This window comes from Bubalus bubalis, chromosome 9 (genome assembly GCF_019923935.1).
Source record: "Bubalus bubalis isolate 160015118507 breed Murrah chromosome 9, NDDB_SH_1, whole genome shotgun sequence".
NCBI lineage: Eukaryota > Metazoa > Chordata > Mammalia > Artiodactyla > Bovidae > Bubalus > Bubalus bubalis.
The window spans coordinates 66383810-66401247 of NC_059165.1; positions in this window are offsets into that span (position 1 = coordinate 66383810).

A 17438-nucleotide genomic window follows, 5' to 3' on the forward strand; every position below is an offset into this window, starting at 1 on the left:
AGCGAGCCAGGAACCATACGGGCCCCTGCGGAGCAGGCTGCTGGCCACAGAAACTGCATCACAAACCCCAGATGCAAAACCAAGTGTAGGGGGATTTCTCTGGTGGTCCAGTGGCGGAGACTCTGTGCTCCCAATGCAGGGCACCCGGGTTCAATCCCCGGTCAGGGAACTAGATCCCACATTATGGGAGTTGAGAGGGTTGCTGTTACAGTGAACACCAAGTCCCAGTAAGACTGAGCAAACCAGTAAAGTCAGAGTGAACAAAAGAACCTCTGATGGGAGAGTTGGGGTGCAACTAAGACTTGGTGCAGCAAACAAATAATTTTTTTTCTTTAAATATTTTTAAAATATTTTAATATATTTTAACATTTTTTTTAAAAGCCAGTCAATGGATGACAAGCACATGCTGAGCCAGGGAGAGTGACAGCTCCCCTGGGTGATTCCCAGTCATCCCCACTCAGGGGAGGGGGCAGGGCAAGGCCCAGAGACTGAGTCCCATTTCCTCATCTGCCAGGGTGACCCTGGCACCTTCTGGGGCCTTTGGGGAGATCACATAAAACAAACCCGTATTACTGATGGAAAGCAGAGATCTTACACACTCCCCTGGGGAGCCAGACTTCCAGAGAGCAGCACGGAGCCGCCCCAGAGTGAGGCCTGGGAAGGGTAGGCTCAGAGCCTCAGCTGCCTGTGAGGGTGCTCTGGAATCCAGCTGGCAGACTCTGTGCCCTGAGTTCCATGCCAAGCTGGCCTCTCCTGCCACTCACTTCCCACTTAGGGCAAAAACCATCTTTTTTCCCCCTCTCAGATCTGTAAATACCTAAAAACTAGTTATAACCACACTCCTATGCCACAAGATCTAAGGTCTTCTGTGGTAGTTTAGAGTTAGGGTGATAAAATACAGATGTATGCTAATCATGGAGAAAGGGAGGGCCTTTCTCCATGATTATTTTGGCCTCAGTCCATCCCCCTGTTTGTGCCACGTGCCGACAAGGTTCATCTCCTCGGTCATGTATATTCATCTCCTCTCCATGGACCAGGGAGATGTGAAGGGGAGGAGCAGGGTTCAGAAAAAAACTGTTCCCTTGATGTGAATAAACAAGTTCCTAACAATGAAACTGACATTCACTGAGCCAGACACTTACTGAGTCTATTTCATCTACTCCTCACAACTAGCCTATGAGATAGACAATGTTCTTGTGCCCATTTTGTGGATGAGTAAGTGGAGCCTCAGAGAGGTTAGTCACGGTCCCAAGGTCACACAGGTGACAGGGACAGGATTTGAACTGGGCCCTGCCCCACACCAGAGTCTGTATGCTTATGCCTCACCAAGAGAATTTTTTCACAATTGAGACCCAGGTGGATTTGATCTCACACTGAATGCCAATCTGCCTCATGTAACCTGAGGAGTAAGATGAGTTAACATTTATTTAGGACTACAGGGATGATACGAAGGTATAGCCTGGGATTCCCATGAATTTAAGGTCATACATGTTAACAAATTACAGATAACCCCAACCAATCTACCCTCGGTATGATTCCAATGGGACAAAGATCTGTATTTTACTGGTATGACCATTTAGCAGCTTGTGTATGTGTGTGCCTTCAATGGGGTTGGAGGATGAAATTGATCATATCTAAGCCTTGACGTAACTAAGATTGCCAGGAGAAATATCAATAACCTCAGATATGCAGATGGCACCACCCTTATGGCAGAAAGTGAAGAGGAACTAAAAAGCCTCTTGATGAAAGTGAAAGAGGAGAGTGAAAAAGTGGGCTTAAAGCTCAACATTCAGAAAACGAAGATCATGGCATCTGGTTCCATCACTTCATGGGAAATAGATGGGGAAACAGTGGAAAAAGTGGCTGACTTTATTTTTGGGGGCTCCAAAATCACTGCAGATGGTGATTGCAGCCATGAAATTAAAAGATGCTTACTTCTTGGAGGGAAAGTTATGACCAACCTGCTGCTGCTGCTAAGTCACTTCAGTCATATCTGACTCTGTGCAACCCCATAGACGGCAGCCCACCAGGCTCCCCCGTCCCTGGGATTCTCCAGGCAAGAACACTGGAGTGGGTTGCCATTTCCTCCTCCAATGCATGAAAGTGAAGTCACTCATTTGTGTCTGACCCTCAGTGACCCCATGGACTGCAGCCCTCCAGGTTCCTTCGTCCATGGGATTTTCCAGGCAAGAGTACTGGAGTGGGGTGCCATTGCCTTCTCCGATGACCAACCTAGATAGCATATTAAAAAGCAGAGACATCACTTTGCCAACAAAGGTCCATCTAGTCAAGGCTATGGTTTTTCCAGTGGTCATGTATGGATATGAGAGTTGGACTGTGAAGAAAGCTGAACACTGAAGAACTGATGCTTTTGAACTGTGGTGTTGGAGGAGACTCTTGAGAGTTTCTTGGACTGCGAGGAGGTCCAACCAGTCCATCCTAAAGGAGTTCAGTCCTGGGTGTTCACTGGAAGGCCTAATGCTAAAGCGGAAACTCCAATACTTTGGCCACCCCATGCAAAGAGTTGACTCATTGGAAAAGACCCTGATGCTGGGAAAGATTGAGGGCAGGAGGAGAAGGGGATGACAGAGGATGAGATGGCTAGGTGGCATCACCGACTCGATGGACATGAGTTTGAGTAAACTCCAGGAGTTGGTGATGGACAGGGAGGCCTGGTGTGCTGCGATTCATGGGGTCACAAAGAGTCAGACATGACTGAGCGACTTAACTGAACTGAAGCCTTGACAACTTTCATAAGATTTAAATGATAGTAACCAGGCTATTCGCCTATTGAATTCTGAGATCTCTATGATGAGAAAAGCAGTGCTACCCAACTGCAAGACCCTTGACACCTTACAGCATCTCAGGGAGATATCTGTGCTATAATTCAAACTGAATGCTGTATTTTTGTTCCTGATAAATCCTTTAATGTAACACATTTGAACCACATGAAAAATCAGATTTCTGCTCTAAGTGACCCATTCCTTAGTCTTGACAATCTTTAAAAAAAACTGGTGTGGGAGGCTCATGGCTAAAATATTTACTTTTAATTCCACTAATGTTATTAACTATACCATTTGTATTTTGCTTGTTTCACAGAATTATTTTTGTATTACTAAGTATATGATTGAGCCTTCAACAGAAATGATGACTAGACTTGAAGCAGTTGATCAAATGCATGGTTCGATATATGATCAATGATTGTAATAGTGTAACTCTAGAAGGCAGTGGCACCCCACTCCAGTACTCTTGCCTGGAAAATCCCATGGACAGAGGAGCCTGGTAGGCTGCAGTCCATGGGGTCGCTAAGAGTAGGACACGACTGAGCGTCTTCTTCACTTTCATGCATTGGAGAAGGAAATGGCAACCCACTCCAGTGTTCTTGCCTGGAGAATCCCAGGGACGGGGGAGCCTGGTGGGCTGCCATCTATGGGGTCGCACAGAGTCGGACACGACTGAAGTGACTTAACAGCAGCAGCAGCAGGGGCCAGGTGTGGCAGTAAACACTGACACACACTATCTTGTTTAGTCTCCACAGGTAGATTCTGTGCTTATCCCATTTCACAAATCAGGAAGCTAATTGCAGTTTCCAGGGCTGAGTCACAGGGGCACCAGCCTTAGTGCTCAGTGTTGTCTGACCAGTCACAAGGGTGCTCTGGAGCAAACTGGCATCAGGGATTTCTGATCACTCCCTGCCAACCCATGAAGGAGGCCAGATTGAAGCTTGCCATGATGATGAGGGAATGCTGAGCTGTCTTGGGCCATGCACTCCCCAGAGGAACCTCCCCAGCCCCAGTTATTCCAGGCAGGTCCACCAGATGAGTTGTGCCAAGGTCAGTGGGCCAAAAGAGAGGCCCCACACTGGCCAATCCCTCTGCCCCACAGCACCTCAAACCCTGGAGTGCAGAACTGTTGGATCCCCATCATTCCTTCATCCTGGGAATGCCCCACCACATGGACACAAAGAGGAGGCACAGCCAGAACCCACCCCCAGATAAAGGACATTGAGTACCACCCATCTCAGGGCCCCCACCCCCAACCACAACTCCTACTGGGCCTTCCCCGGCACCTCTGGCCCTGCAGGAGTTGAGTCAGGGTGAGTGGACCAGTCAGTGGATGAAGGGTCTGTCCAAATGACCAGGAGAGCAATGTGACTGCTAGCATGGAGGCCCAGATGAGCCAGGAAGGACCCTGCAATACAGGGGGGACACTGCCCACTCTCCCAGCCAGACGGCCGTGCATGGCCAGCACCTAGTCCATCTCCTGTGCAAGCCCGCACCTGCCATAAGGAGGCAGCCATAAGGAACCCACCAAACCCAGCGCCCTCAACTGCTCCTGTGGACAACCATCCGCCCAACTCCCAGCTCTTTGGTTCAGCCCCCTCCCTTCACTTCCCAGTACTAATATTCTACTTTGCAGGGTCTCTCTGTGTTGCCAGAATGGTGAGCCTAACACACAGTCTTGTTACTCCTCATCACCTCTATTTTGCAGAGCCTTGCCAAGGTCACCCAGCTGGTTCATGGTAGAGTCAGGACTGAGGCAGGTCTGTCTAGTTCCAAGACCATCCACCTTTTCCCTCATCCTCCAGGCCCTATCAAATATTTCTGCACCCAAATCCCAAGTGCATGAGGCATTGGGAACCCCCACCACCCTCGCCTCCCCTTCCACTGCCTCCTTCCCAGGCAGATGTAACTTCTCTTCCCACCGCCTGCCGCAGGCGCCCCACGTTGGCAGCTCCTGGACTAGCGCCCCGACAGGCAGATGCTTCAGACTCCCTGGCTGCAGTGTGGCAGTATCGGGCTCCCCAAATGTTGTTTACTAACAAGTCCCTGAGAATTTATGATAAAGTTGATGAGGCCTAACTGATGGGTCCAGGACCAAAGACAGCCAATTACCCAACACTCGCTGCTATGATCTTAAAACAGATGTTTGAGTGTGTAAAATTATGGCTTGTGGTTGAGAACTGCAGATACATTCCAACCTTCCCTTTTATTGCCACTCATTAATGTTAAATGCAGCAAGATCTACATCTGAAATTCAGTTGTTGCCTTTAGGTCTCAGGTTTCTGAAGCCAAGGCTACATTTGGGGCTGGGGTCCTGGTGATCACTCTGAAGCCCCAGGAACAACATGTGAAAACAAACGGACACAAGTGCAGCAGAGGACAGGCCAGGGCCCACCTCTGACGACCCCAGGACACAGGTCACAGGGGCCAACAGCCCCTGCCCTCTAGTGCTGATACTTCAGATGACCCAAACCTGGACCAGTAGACCGCCCTTCCAGAACCCAAATCGGCCTGATTCTTCGCACATATATACGGGCCAACTAGGAAGGTGGATTCTTGCACATTTGGGTGTGACTTATACTTAGAGTTATTCCTGCTTCTCAGGAAGTTTCCTGGGCCACCCACAGCAGGGTCTCTAGGAAGCCAGCCCTGCTCACATGTGCCTCCTCATACAACTGCCCACAGAGCAAGTCAGGGGTGTGGGGGTAGGATGGACACAGAAAAGAGAGTCTGGGAAAGTGGTGCCCCCAGGCCAGAATTCTCAATAGCAAAGTTTGACATTCTGCTCAAACCCGGAGACCCTTGCTGAGGGACCAGCCCCTGGACCTGCTCATGGGGAAATCCCAGAAACCCAGTCAACCCACCTTCATCTCTGAGCAGATGTACCTTGAAGTCTCTGAGAAATTCACACATAAAGGGGCCATTTGTGGGTTGATTGTGTCCTTCACAAAAGGATAGTGTGAAGTCCTAAACCCAATACCTCAGAATGGTACCTTATTTGGAAATCTGTTGTTGTTCAGTTACCGAATTATGTCCAACTCTTTGTGACCCCATGGACTGTAGCACACCAGGCTCCTCTGTCCTCCACTATTCCAGAGTTTGCTCAAATTCATGTCCATTGAGTCGGTGGTGCTATCTAACCACCTCATCCTCTGCTGCCCCCTTCTCCTTTTGCCGTCAATCTTTCCCAGCATTAGGATCTAATAGAGCCCTTACAACGGAGAAGGCAATGGCACCCCACTCCAGTACTCTTGTCTGGAAAATCCCATGAACGGAGGAGCCTGGTAGGCTGCAGTCCATGGGGTCACTAAGAGTCAGACTCAACTGGGCGACTTCACTTTCACTTTTCAGTTTCATGCATTGGAGAAGGAAATGGCAACCCACTCCAGTGTTCTTGCCTGGAGAATCCCAGGGACAGGGGAGCCTGGTGTGCTGCCATCTATAGGGTCACACAGAGTCGGACACGACTGATGCTGAAGCAGCAGCAGCAGCAGCAGAGCCCTTACAAAGTGAAATGAGTTCATTAGAGTAAACCCTAATCCTTATAAAAAGGGGAAATGTGGACACAGAGGCAGACCCACATGGAGGGAGAACAGTGTAGACACAGGAAGAACACCATCCACAGGTAAGGAACACCTGAGGCCATCAGAAGCCAGGAGAGCATCACAGGTAGATTCTCCACCACAGCCTCAGAAGGAACCAGCCCTGTCCATGCCTTGATTTCAGACTTCTGGCCCCCAGAACTGTGAGAGAATCGTTTCTCAGTCATATAAGTTCCCAGCATGAGGGACTTTGTGTCAGCAGCCCCAGGAAATCAATACCCCCATTGTCACTGGGACTACAGCCAGTTAGACGCAGGGCCACCCCCCAATATGAGCCTCCTCCAGTCCTGGTAAAAGATCCTACTAAGTTGTTCCCATGGTCCCCTGTTTTTGATGACGTTGTTAACTGAGCCATTCTAACACAAATACGACCGAAAACAAAGGAAATTTAATCACCACCAGGAGGACCTATGAAATAAGAAGAGAGAGACTCAAGGGGCTTCCCTAGTGGTCACGTGGTTAAGAATCTGCCTGCCAAAGCAGGGAACACGGTTCAATCCCTGGTCCGGGAAGATCCCACATGCTGTGGAGCAACTAAGCCCACGTGCCACAACTACTTAGCCTATGCTCTAGAGTCCAGGGGCCGCAATGCTCAGCCCACGTGCCCTGGAGCCCTATGATCTGCAACAAGAGAAGCCACTGCAATGAGAAGCCTGCACCCCACAACAAAGAATAGCCTTCTCTCACCGCAGCTAGAGAAAAGCCCCCACAGCAACGAAGACCCAGAACAGCCAAAAATAATTTTTTTTTAAAGAAAAGAAAGGCTCAAAACTGGCATGAAAATAGAAATTACTGTCCCCAAAGACGACTTACCCGTATTTTCCAACCAGGAACAGCAACTGGGATGCCTGACACTCTTGCACTGGACTGGTCTCTCCAAGACCCAGGGCAGGTGTTCCTCTTCCCTGCTCCCTGCAGAGAAAAGATGAGGTCACCCAGCTGTCAGTGCTCAACTGCATAATTGCAATTATGCATGGGGGAGAAACTTCAGCCAAACCCATTTTATACTGAACTTTGGAAATTGGGGAGTTGAACTAGGAGAGCAAATAGCCAGCATGTCCTTGGCACTTCCAGAGACCCCAGGGCCTGAACCCCCTTCCATGGCCATCTTCGGCAAGCCACCAGCATCCTTATCGAGGTGTCTCCTCCCACAGAATCCCCCAGGCCTCATCTTTTATCCTCAACTCCCTCTGCCAAAGGGCCAGGACTTGGAGGAGGTGGTCTGAAAAGAAGACACATCCCAAACAGACTGTGCCACTTGTGGCTCACAGGATCCCACCCTGAACACGTACTGTGTTTTCTTAACATGTGACACTGTGTGTTTCCTAAAAGGCAGATTGATTCCTTCTGACTCTACTCATAGCACATGTGAGCCCCCACCTAACCACAGAAACCTGGCCAGATCTCTGGCCACCCACCTTCACAGTAAAGCACCCAGCCCCAGGATTGCTATTTCCCAGAGATAATGGCCCTCTTCCCTGACCCCGCAGCCCACCCACTGGGCCTCACCCCAGACCCTCACCAGCCCCTCTGCTGCCAGTCCGTCCCCTCCTCCTCTCTCCCCACAAACTGCCAGACCTCTCTACAGTGCAAATCAGACAAACTGTGTCTTTGCTTAGAAACTTACCAGGGCTTCTCAACACCCTCAGGAGAGAATCAAGGCCATTTTTGTCTCTTAAGAAAGATACAAAGCCCCAAGCCCCAGGAAGTCCCTCCCCAAGTGCTTGGGACCTCCCCCAGGAAGCTGCGTGCATGGATGACTTACCCACCACATCCTATAACGGGTGCCAGGCATCAGCACAGGCCCCACATAGATGACACCCACTGAGCCACCCACCCCTTTGTCCTGCCTGTTCAAGAGAGCCACGCTCAGGCAAAGGTGCCTGGGGCCGGCTGTCACCACGCACACACCGAGGTACCCTTGAGCTGCAGGGGGGCAGGGTGAGGGCGTGCCGCTCCCCGCTCCTCCATCACCAGGCCAGATTCCAGCTCGCTTTATAGACCCTCTCATGGAGCTCTGTGGCCTTTCCTAGAATCTGACCTTGCTCCCAGCACCCTTGTCTGATGGTGTTTACCATCCTCAATTTTGAAAGACCTTGAATTCCCATATAAAATAATGGCTGCAAAAAGGCATCCTGGGAGGGGCATTTTATGTGACTCCACCCACTGACCCCCTTATCTCTGGGCATTTCCTGCCCTCGCTTCCCATCCACAGCTGTGTGCCCATCCCTGCCCACCTTTGGTCACGCTCTTCCCTCTGCAGCTCCTGCACCAACCCTTCTCTCTTTACTTGCCTATGCAGCCACCGCCCACTCACCCATTACATCTCAGCTCCAATCCCACCCTGCAGGTTGACTCTCAATTACCTGTTGATTTCTAGGCTCCAGCGAAGCCCTATGGGGAGATAGCTCTGGGTCCAGGTGATATTTGCATCCTTGGGACAGGGCAGAGCCCCATGAAAAACTCAAGAAAATGTTTGCAGAAAGGACCAAGGAGCCAACAAATGAAGCCCAGGCTCCCCATCAGTTACATCCTCCAGGTTTTCTGGGGCAGTTGCCATGACTGCCAGGGGCCATCCTCCCAGGCCACTGCCAGCAGCCCACTCTGGGAGGTGGGCGCCATGAACAGCAATGCCAGATTATCGAAAACTATTTATTTTGTAAACTCAAATTAACAGGAAGCAATTTCATTAACAGATAGTACTGCTCGATGAGTTCGTTCCGATTCAGGGCTTATTTTTAAACTGTCCTTAAACACAATGTGTAGCAGGCTGAAGAGCGGAGTCTGATTTAATGGAAAGTGCATGACATTATGCCTCACCTGGGAACATCGAAACCCTGAAGCTTTTCTCTTGAACTGTGAGGGCCCTTCCAAGCCACAGAAATCTCCTCCAGTTTGAGGAAGGGAGTAGACAGGGGTATGCCTACATGAAACAGGGCTCTGGAGCCAATTCGAGAAGGGAACCCAGCCCAGCAAGTGCTTCTCCACTCTGGAGAAGCTCTCAGCACAGTCAGGAAAAAGGAAATCACAGACTTACCTACCCTGGGGGAAGCGAGCTGCACCGTGGAGAAAAGCTGAAGGCCAGTGGGTCCCAGAGAAGAGAAGCCCCACAAGCTAGAGACCGCAAGTCAGGGCAAATTGCTGAGGCCTCAGTCACGCTGGGACCCGTGTAAACTAGATACTGTGTCAGAGACATGTCACCCTCAAAGAAGTTCCAAACTTGATTTGGCATTTCCAAAAATAATGCTGCGTCTTCCTCTCCCTCTGCTCCCCACAACTCTACTTTCTCTTTCCACCTCCAGCCCACAACCACCTTCACCTTCCTGATTTGGTATGAAAGAAATCTGGAAAACAAGCGGCCAAGACAGAACTCCCAGAGGGTGGGCCATGGCAGGAGATAATCCTCTTAAATGGATGGGAGTGGAGGGGAAGAACAGGGACCCTCCTACACAAGGAAAGCTGTGTCTCTCATACCACTCAGAACGGGGTATCTACCACAAGGGAAGGAGAGAACACGAAACTAGGTGTCTGGAGGCTCCCATTTCCCCCAGTCCTTCTGAAGCTGGTCATAATCCTCTGCAGCAAAGCCCAGGATTCAGAGAGGCACAATGCTGATTTCTGGGAGTCTCTATGCCCAGCTAGAGACCCTACCCTCTACAGAGGTCAGGAGCAACACCCCCCCCTCTTCTGGGGCTACCAATGGGGTCACACCAAGTCAACAGGAGAGGCTTAGGTCAAAAGGCGTGTTGGGGCCTCTGGCGCTCGGTAAGATGTACAGCCCAAGGGCAGGAAGCAACACTCCTTCCCCAGCCTGGCGGTGGAGGGGCGGTGGGCAGGAAGAGGGGCACTAGTGACCATACCCACTAGGAGGTCAGTGCCTGTAGGCTCCCTAGCCTGCCCATCAACAACGTTCCTCAGAAATCTGGGCTACTGGAAGGATTGTTGTTGTTCAGTTGCTCAGTCATGTTCGACTCTTTCTGACCCCATGGACTGCAGCACACCAGGCTTCCCTATCCTTCACCATCTCCCGGAATTTGCTCAGACTCATGTCCATTGAGTCGGTGATGCCAGCCAACTGGCGGGATAAGGGCAAGAAAGAAATTTCTTCCACAGCCCTGAAGCTGCTTATACCTGGGTCAGCTGCTCCTTGTGCTGCTGCTGCTGCTGCTAAGTCGCTTCAGTCGTGTCCGACTCTGTGCGACCCCATAGCCGGAAGCCCACCAGGCTCCCCCGTCCCTGGGATTCTCCAGGCAAGAACACTGGAATGGGTTGCCATTTCCTTCTCCAATGCGTGAAAGTGAAAAGTGAAAGGGAAGTCGCTCAGGCGTGTCCGACTCCTAGTGACCCCACGGACTGCAGCCTACCAGGCTCCTCTGTCCATGGGATTCTCCAGGTAAGGGTACTGGAGTGGGGTGCCATTGCCCTCATAGGGCTTAAAAAGGAAAATTACATGCCTAGAGCTTGCAGTATCTTTATCTTTTTTTCTTGTCTAGAATGTCTTCCACATCCATCATTTCCTGTGATGAGCAGAACTGGTGTGACCACAACTTCACCAATGGAGAAACTAAGGCTTCTAGAGGTTAAGTTTTTCAAAGTCAAAATATGGTCCATTGTGAGCATCACCTGGGAGCTTGTTAGAACTGTAATCTCCCAAGACTCCTACCAGATAAGTATCTGCCTTTTAGCAAGAGCACCAGCCTAGTGTGAGAAGCACTGGGCTGGGTGCTTAAGATCTGGGGTTTGTCCAATATTCTTTTATAACAAGCAATGCCACACTTTGAATGATAAGGACGTCTTACAAGCAAAACTTCATAAAAGTTCCCTGCCTTCTAGCCTGAGGCCTCTGTTAAACCACGTTTGTTTTGCTCTCAGCTATCCCAAAGGAGAGGAATTGTCTGCATTCTCCTCAACTCCAGGACTCCTAAGGCGCAAAGCTGCTAGTCTGACACCAGGCAAAGGAAGAGCGATGTCGCCCTCAAGTGGCCACTTCAACCCTGCCGCTCACATCACACCAAATCAGAACTGACTGGAGGAGGGGGATCGGATTGTCAGGAAGCCAGTGCTACTCCAGATAACGCAGTATGCAGCGTTATTGTTTTGGGGGAGGTAAAAGCCTCATATTCCAGGCACACACTTTTCCAGAAGATTGTTTGTTATTGTTCAGTCACTCAGTCATGTTCAACTCCCCTTGTGACACCATGGACAGCAGCACTACAGGCTTCCCTCAGTTCAGTCGCTTAGTCGTGTCTGCCTCTTTGCGACCCCATGGACTACAGCACACCAGGCTTCCCTGTACATCACCAACTAGTGGAGCCTACTCATACTCATGTACATCCCATCAGTGATGCCATCCAACCATCTCATCCTCTGTTCTCCCCTTCTCCTCCTGCCCTCAATCATTCCCAGCATCAGGGTCTTTTCCAATGAGTCGGTTCTTCGCATCAGGTGGCCAAAGTATTGGAGTTTCAACTTCAGCATCAGTCCTTCCAATGAATATTCAGGACTGATTTCCTTTAGGATGGACTGGACAGATCTCCTTGCAGTCCAAGGGACTCTAAGAGTCTTCTCCAACACCACAGTTCAAAAGCATTAATTCTTTGGCACTCAGCTTTCTTTATAGTCCAACTCTCACATCCATTCATGACTACTGGAAAAACTATAGCTCTGACTAGATGGACCTGTGTTGGCAAAGTAATGTCTCTTCTTTTTAATATGCTGTCTAGGTTGGTTATAGTTTTCTTCCAAGGAGCAAGCGTCTTTTAAGTTCATGGCTGCAGTCACCATCTGCAGTGATTTTGGAGCCCAAAAACTAAAGTCTGACACTGTTTCCACTGTTTCCCCATCTATTTGCCATGAAGTGATGGGACCGGATGCCATGATCTTAGTTTTCTGAATGCTGAGTTTTAAGCCAACTTTTCCACTCTCCTCTTTCACTTTCAAGGGGCTCTTTAATTCTTCGCTTTCTGCCATAAGGGTGGTGTCATCTGCATATCTGAGGTTATTGATATTTCTCTTGGCAATCTTGATTCCAACTTGTGCTTCATCCAGCCCAGCGTTTCTCATGTACTCTGCATGTAGTAAGTTAAATAAGCAGGGTGACAATATACAACCTTGATGTACTCCATTCACTATCTCCTGGAGTTTGTTCACATCCATGTCCATTGAGTCAATGACGCTATCTAACCATTGGATCTTCTGCTACCCCCTTCTCCTCCTGCCCTAAATCTTTCCCAGCATCAGGGTCTTTTCCAATGAGTTGGCTCTTCCCATCAGATGACCAAAGTATTGGAGTTTTAGCTTCAGCATCAATCCTTCTAGTAAATATTCAGGACTGTTTTCCTTTAGGATTAACTGGTTTGATCCTCCTGTGAGTCTTGTCCAGCCCCACAGTTTGAATGCATCAATTCTTCAGTGCTCAGCCATTCTTTATGGTCCAAATCTCACATCTGTACATGACTACTGGAAAAACCATAGTAGGGATTCCTGGCTCCGCCATCCACCTGCTCTGTGAGCTTTGCCTGCTTTGACCCTTTCCTCATCCACAAAGAGTTGAATGTTTTCAAATATAGTTCTCATGTTTTTATTCACTGAAAATATTTTACGTGTGGATTCAAGAATTCTGTGCTTCACGCTGGCTGCCCGGGACAGTGGTGAACAAGGCAGGATCCATCCTTCAGTTGGAAAATATAGATAAGGACAAGACACAGAGGAAAGGCCCCTCACCCAGCTTCATTTAGGACTGCATGTACGCTCTCAATTTTTAAGTTCTATCCCACACAACCCTCCTGGGCCTCACGGCAGTCTCATGTGAGTTCTAGAGGCCTGTCCACCAACATTGCTCAAAGACACACTATTATTTGGGCCATCCTTTTTTGGAACATCTACTAAATTCAGCTCATCCTCAGAAATGCTTCACCAGGATTTACAATGCTTCGCTTAGACACTGAGACTGTTTTCCAAGTGTTTTCCGTTTTCTCTCCCCTAGGCATTTAGCCAAGTCTTGACTGAATAGTCTATTTTAAAATGCACATAGAAAAAACAATGTACATGGTAAGGGCCTGCTTACTTGTGATACGAATTTTGATCCTCCGTGACCCAGGACTCCAAATCTTACAAGTTCACCTGACCTTTGAAGGATGTAAACACAGACCCAATCAATGGAAAAAGGGCCCCAAACACAGCTGTCTATATATTTTTTTCTGTGGGTTGTTTTTGAAACCAGCAAATCCCAGGTTAGAAGTATGTATTTCCCCTACTCTCCCTCCCTGCCCTTAACACCGTATCAAAACCAGAATGACAAGATCAGGATTAACCTGGCAGTTGCTTGTGTATATTGGACAGATCTGGAAAAGCATTCTGTATTTGGCTCACATCCTCTGAGGTCCTCCCTTCTCTGATCCACCAGAAACGCACTCCCTCCTTTATCCTCCTGGTGCTTCTACCCCAACATGGCCATTTTCCCATTTTGCCTCTAGCCTGCTACTTAAGAGTTCCTCTCCTTCTTTTCTACACTATGACACCTGCCCCAAATTGCAGTATCCAGCTCAGATGACCAGGGCAGTGAGGGTCATATCCCAGAGCTGCTCCAGCCAGAGGCAAGGGAGCACTACCCAGGGAAGGAATGCCAGTCTCCAGGTAACTGGTGGAAATTCTCCCCATTTGCACACAGGACAGTGGGCCTAGGATGCTGCTTAACTTTCTTCCTCCCCAAGTTGATCCCTTAACTAGGCTAAGTTTCCTGACCAAATCCTCCACCTGAGGGCTCACTGCATGTTCCTGAAGCAACCCCACAGCCGCTAACCCCACCAGCCACTGCCACCTCTCACTTCTCAAACTCCCTCCTCCCTAACTCCCTCAAGCCCCACCTGAGGCATGGTCATTCCCCTCTGGCAGCTCCTTGTTTCCTTCAAAGCCCCCACTTCTTCCTGACACAGCCAAAAAACCATCCTTTACTCCCTAAGGCAGGAACACACCCTGACTTCCAAAGCTCCCTTCCACAACAGCTGTAGCTACAGGATCCCTGTTCCATGTTCTACAACTTCCTAACCTTATCCAGACTGCCAGGAGTATCTGCACTGACTCCTACAGACCAGGAGCTCCATCTGTCCATTGCGTCCTTTATTCCAGCTTTGAAACCCTGGAGCCATTCTTCTTAACATATACTTCTAGGGACCTTCTCTCATGGTCCGGTGGCTAGGACTCCACGCTCCCAAAGCAGATTTGATCCCTGGTCAGGGAACTAGATCCCGCATGCCACAACTAAGAGTTCACATGCCTGCTACAACTGAAAAGATCCTGCATGCCACCACAAAGATCAAAGATCCCAGGAGCCACAACTAAGACCTGGTGCAATCACATCAATACAAAAATAAAGCAAAGTAAAACAAAGTCTAAAAATAAATCAAATGCACTTCTAGTCTGCTTAACATTAGAAAACTCCAAAATGCTTATTACAGAAATCTTAGAAAACACAAGCAAAAATTTCCTAACAAAAAATCACTCCAATCCCACCTTGAGAAAAACCCATTTAATTCTGAAACATTTAGCCAGATTTTACTTTTATGCACACACATTCCATGTTCTCTCCAAATGAGAAATTGTGCATATTGTTTTATAACTGACAAATTTTACGTAACAAATGATCTGTTAAAGCCACTTAAACTGATTGAAATCAACCAAATATAGAGTGTATTACCAAAAGCCAGATCAATAATATGCCAATTGGTCCTTGAATCCTGGCCTGCGTGCCCTTGTCATTAACCCACAAAGACTGGCTACTCCCCCCCCTGCCCACCCCCCCCCACCCCACCCCCCCGCTCCTAACAGCATGGTGTTTTTTTTAAATCACTTTCCATCTTCCCTTTTCCTCCAGCACCAAGACTTACCATTTACCCCTTCTTTTGGTTCACAACCCTAAAACACGGATTTTGAAAGTTCTACCTCCAACTTCCCCCAGGTCCCACTCACTCTGCACATATCACATTGAGCATCCCTAAAACAGTCACCCGCAGGCTAGAAGCCCAGTGCTCCACACCCGGACTCCAGTCTCTCGGCCCTAGCAAGCCCTACCACGCCTTTCACCTCTGACACTTCCCTTACAAAGCATCTCAGAGGTCACTGGTCTAAAGCCTGTGTGAATCCTCACCAACCCCATGGGAGCTGTGAAAGTTCTTCACATTAATCTGAAGCTGCCCCATTGCAAAACCTTGAACACCAGCCCTAGCTCTGCCTCCAACACCCTCTTCCCCAGTGACATAGAAGAATGCTGGTACCTCTCCCAGGTAAACAGGTCTGCTATACTCTCCACACAACTCCCAACATGCCTATAAAATGGCTACACTCTGGATAATCAGTAGCTGCCTGGCTGGGCCCAGGCTTCCCACTCACACCAGCAGGTTCCACTCTTCTCCCAGAGGCCCAGAGAAAAGCAACTTTACTCCAAACAATTCAAGGTGGCGAGTACCGGCTCTCGTGGTAGGCCTAGCACTGGGACTATTAAGTGGCAGAACTACAGGAAAGCCATGCTTTGTACACTTGCGGTCTCTTCTGATGGCTTCATCCCCTTTCAGCACTCACCACCACGCCACATAGACAATAACACACACAGGCGTGCGCACACTACTGCGACTATCATGGTAGCCACTGTTGAAAGCACATTCTGGGCCACGTCCTGTTCTCTGAAGGGGCAGGCATCAGTCCTAGCACTGGCCTTCGTGGGGCCATAACTCACCTTCTGCTATTGTAAAAACCCTCAAAATAAGGCCCAGTTACAGGAACAAGGTAAGGATTCCTAAACCAGAGAACTGGGCTGAGACTCAGCATGGAGAGTTGAGTATGGAAAGAGAACTACTTCCTGCCACCCAATGTGCTGAGCCTTGAATGTTCTTCAGAATGGAGATCACTGACAAAAGTTAACAACTTGGAATTTAGCTAACCTCCAGAGAAAATTTTTTATTGAAAACACAGACACACACACACAATTATGAAATTAAGAAAACCATTCCTTAAGCGTGTAAGACAGGTTTCTTTTTATTAAGTTTTCCTAAACTTGTCTCTTGTTCACTGAATGTTTTTCTTTGTGTAAGAATGTAACCTGGAGCTTTAACAAACCAATTTAGACAATGCAACCTGGATAAATGTTTGTCTGCACACAAGTCATCAACTGTTACTCTCTGGTCTGGTCTCCATGTAAATTCAATTGGTCTGCAAGCCTGTCTAAACAGAGAGCAAGAAGACCACATCATCTTAATTCTAGTTTAAACCTCAAATTCAACCCCATCCCAAGTCCCACACCCTCCCCACACACAAAGAAAATTTTTAGAAGAAATGGCCATTAAGGACTGAGTCAAGTTGCATAAGCATTGGCTTAATCCTGCAGCCAGCACTGCAAAGTAGCTCCTGGCCTCACAGCAGGCCAGCTGAACTCTTGAAGCTGGACAGGTAGAGAATGGACAAAGGATGTTCTAAGAACAGGGCCAAGTCCTGGTGCTGTGAGGCTTCCATGCATGCTTACACACCAACATAAATACACTTCCACCTTCCTCCTCTAAGCAACGTTTCTGTACAGCACTTTAGAGCTTATAACAGTCTGAATTTTTTAGTGCAGAGATGGACAGAAACTCATTCTAAATATGCAAGGTATACTCTTATTTCTAACAACATAAGTCAAAAGTAACAGAGAAGCACTCTGTTATACAGATTAACAATTATTACAAAGGTCCAAAATGTAACCAACAAAGCTTGTAACAGTTTCTAGGGCAAGGACCGGCTCTGGGCTCTAATATACTACAGGTTTCCCTTCGAGTTCCCCAAATGCCTCACTCCTATCAACACCGCCCAAAGCACTGCCACAGGGAATGCTTTGGTGCTCCTGACGGTGACTGCAGAGCAAGAATGAGGCACTGCTGAAGTCAGGCACCACACTTTTTTAACACTAACTTCAGACTCATCCAGTACAATCCAGTGCATCTTAGTTTTTTGTACAGTCTGTCAGCCGTTTAACACATACACATTGGCAGATTCATGACAGATGTTAACGCTTAACACATAAGTG